The 3,871-nt window shown below is 37.1% G+C and overlaps 1 long non-coding RNA gene across 2 annotated transcripts; it reads right to left on the bottom strand.

Moving 5' to 3' along the window:
- Nucleotides 1-199: 199 nt before the first annotated feature.
- Nucleotides 200-3,322, bottom strand: LOC145483073 (uncharacterized). Of its 2 annotated transcripts, XR_014048871.1 has the most exons (4): nt 2,289-3,322; nt 1,348-1,428; nt 1,122-1,158; nt 200-839 (listed from the first exon to the last, which is right to left on the bottom strand). It is a non-coding gene; the product is annotated as an uncharacterized LOC145483073 (long non-coding RNA). The 2 variants fall into 2 exon arrangements; XR_014048872.1 differs by lacking the exon at nt 1,122-1,158.
- Nucleotides 3,323-3,871: the final 549 nt, after the last annotated feature.

Genomic DNA, 3,871 nt, shown 5'->3' with positions numbered 1-3,871 from the left:
AAAGCGAGCATGAATAATATAATTTTTGGCACTACTAAGGTTGCAAATGATTTTTGTGACAGTGGATGGTATAATTAAGTAAAATACCTGAGTTGCCAAAGCATCCGCTTTGCAAACTGGCACAACAACTTATCATGTGATCAATTTCAAGGGTTAGGATTAGACAACCCAACAGTATGGGTTGGGATAGAAGGATAACTAGAATTCAGGTGTGGACAAGTACAGTTGGAACTTCACTTGTCCAGGAAGCAAAGTTTGAATTTCCATGAGGGTCTGCAGGGAGCTGGGTGGTTTACACACAAACAAAAACAAAACAAATGCAATCAAAACTATGCAAAGGGTTAGGTGCCTCCCCCATTAAAGATCTTCAACCAATTCCACAAATCAGCAATAGTATGATTTAACATGTTCAATTATATATCTCACTCAAAATGTTTGTTCAGACATGCCTTTTAAAAAATCTAATTGATGCATGCTTACTATGATAAATATTGTTATCAGTGTGACAAATTTATTGACAATAATTTAATGGTATATAATTTAATGGTATATATGTGTCTATTTTATGCACTGAAAAATCAGTCATAGACTTGTTTCAATTGACTTTACCAACAAACATTTTAAAAACAAAATAGCATCTAAGGGACCCCTACTTTGCCACCCTGATTGTGTTTTAGCCATAAACAAGTGCATTGCAGTTGCAAATTACATTTAGGAAACGGTAATTGACACCACTTCACTTTAAATTAAATGCCTATTGACAATTAATTAAATTACATGCCAACAACCTGGTCACTTTCCTCCTCTTCCTGTCTCTCATCATCATCATCAGAATCTTCCTGTGAATCAAACAATGATTGGCTGTACTTCATTTAATGGAACCACTACTAAATGAACTACATTTGACTTCATAACAATTGTCTTATTGTCTTGTGAAGAAGTTCACTGTTTGTTCCCCGTAAACTGACTGCAATTTATTTTGTCAAATCATGCAGTTATTGTTGTGGAAAGTTTTTCTAATTAGGCAATCACGGTTAATAAGACAAACCTTGTTAAATTACATTGTACATTTTATATACATGCTGATGGAATTCAAGATCTGACTCAATTGAGTCGTGAACCTTTCCAATAAACCTGCACATCCATGACAGTCAATATCTGATTGAACAGAGAGCAATAAAACTTTATATTCCAAATTGTTTGCAACAAGTATATTACACTTTGATTTAACAACATACTTCTGAATGCTGCCGCTAAAATAAAAATAGACATTGTTTTATCAAACAAATTCCTTTCCCGTACATATGTAAAATTAGCTGAATGATCAACATATTTTTGTATACTTACGGGGATTCCTGGACTGGGTGTTTCGGTAAGGTAGCCGCGTAGGCTCTCTAAGACTTCTTCAACCTCCCCATTGTCAGATCCCTACATGGCAAGAAATTATTTTTCACACAATTTAAGACTAACTGGTATGCATGCAGCACATATATATTGTCAGCTATTAAAGGCAAATATATGCACATTGACTGAGACTATTTCAATTTTATATCAAATCATAAAACATTTTGAAACATGTAAACATGGCTTGACGATATAGTGAACCCTCTCGCAATTAGCCATACGTATTAAATTGGGATTGAATAAATAAGCTTAAATTTTAAATAAATAACCCAAAATTTAAGGTCACTCGGAACCTTATGTACAAAAATTTCTTTGAAACTTTGCCAAAAGTTGCGTCATTAAAAATGTAATTTAATTTAATTTAACTTCTTAAAATTTAATAATAGAAAACCATAAATTCACCACGACGTTTTTGAATTATAAGCCCCTAAAGCTGTAGTTAATGGCATTTTCAGCAGGTCATGCTGTTGCTATGGTAACCTGTTGTGTCACGAAAATGATAACAATGTGTTCAACAATGATCATGCATTTTTTTTTATAACATGTGTGTAGCTTCAAGTGATAAAGAGTAGTTGTAAATGACCCAGCGCAATCTAAGTGCTAGAAACTGTTTTGAGCCAACTTAAGCTATGCAAATAAAACTGATTACAACTCCGATCATACGAAATTGTATCCAAAATTAAGTGCAAGGCAAGGTTAGTTAGGGGGAAAAAATAGTGCTTTTATTTTGGCTAATCGGTTTGGTCGAGTTAAGCGTTCCTATCTGACTAGACTATTGCTCAGCTAACAAAATATGGGTTTCAAGATTGGGTAGTATTTGGACCAAACAAGAGCGGCTTTAGTTCGCTGACCGATAGAAGAGAAGTTAATCAATGGACACCAACCTCACTGAGTGATGGGGGAATCAATTCCTCCTGATGGCCATCCTGATCACTGAACTCTTCCCAGCTGTAGACCAAGTCCCTGTCGTCGTGATCTCTCGCATGCAAAGAGTTTGCTTTAATTAATCACTAGCACTTTGAACTTCTACCAAATTAGAAATAGGAACTCGCGACTCCAGTGTGATGGTGCGTTAAACTGTGAAATGGGTTCGTGATTGTTGAATCACGTCTAGAAATTATGACTGATATAAAAGGCACACAGACAGCAAGAGAATGCCTTTGTCATCTGCAATTATTTAACGCACGGCTCAGGAAAGGGAAATTTCAGACATACCTCTGCATCGCTGATGCTAAGTTGTGGACTTGCTGGCAAACTCATTTCTAATTAGCTTTCGGGCAAACTAACGAGTAGCGTGAAAAAGCGTTTTCTTTTAGTGGTCCTAAGTGGTCCTCGGTGTATCGGCAAAGTGATGCTGAAGTATAAATTGCCTCGTGGCACACGCACATGTTTATAACTGCGATACCTGTCATTCCAAATGAGCTGTCAATATCCAGGGCCTGGGGAATATCAACAAAACAAATAGTTCTCTATTCGAATTGATCTGGCGGAAATAAAAAAGATCTTTTGGACCTCTCCGATTCGTCAATCAATTACGGGTGTCCGCCCACACCAGTTGACAGATTTAACAGAGTGTTGCTTGTTTCATGGCTACAAAGAGCTTTGTAAATTTGTTGGCCTCTTTGTACGGGATCCCCCATCTTGTTGCAGGCTCGATTTCCGCCGCTTGCTTGAGTCTGGTCTACGTAAAGCGCGGGCTCCTTTCCCGAACAGCGGCCGGTAATCGAGCCTAATCTCGTTAATCGTTGCTCATAAATTTGTATTCTCATTAGGCTGTTAGCTTACAAATGCCTGGTGGCTGTTTAGTTTTGGATTTAAGAATTTGATGACTCCACCTGAAAACGCTCTGTAAATAGGGCTGACAGATTAACAGATTAACCCTTCTGCGCAACGTACGGGTCTCCATACGGGTCTCTAATGCTGCACATCTCTTTTTTGTTCGATGGCATTTCGTTTGATGCTCAATCGATTCACGTGTTGTGTTCACAATAACCGGTGGAAACAATCTGTTCCCAGATTTCCGCTATATATGCTGTGGGATTTGGTTTTGACTTCATACACTATAAACAGTCTGGCTGTTTACTGTTCAACAAATAAACTCCTAAAGACATGGCTAGGAAAAGCCAAGTTTTTTGAATACGTTTTAACTCGAAAACAAAGCAAAAAACCAGCGGCAAAAATAGAAATTACAAAAATTCTAATTGAAATCGCATGACATTTCTAAACAGATATCTACAGTTTTAAGAAGGATTGAATGGGTTTTTCCGTTGAAATTCTAGAATAATTTCAGACTGCCAGGTATGTAGTATTTTGAAAACACTTGCTGGGTGCTGGGTATCTAGACAACGAAATTTCTATCCATCCTGTGATAAAAATGGATTCTCTGTCTTAATGGTAAGGAATCGTCCAACCAACAGTCATGTTTTGATAGAGGCTACAGTTATTTTACAGTTAAAACGTCCACTGA

Source organism: Orbicella franksi, chromosome 3 (assembly GCF_964199315.1).
Source record: "Orbicella franksi chromosome 3, jaOrbFran1.1, whole genome shotgun sequence".
Taxonomy (NCBI): domain Eukaryota; kingdom Metazoa; phylum Cnidaria; class Anthozoa; order Scleractinia; family Merulinidae; genus Orbicella; species Orbicella franksi.
Note: the sequence above shows the minus strand (reverse complement) of the source record. Positions and strands in the feature narration are given on the sequence as shown.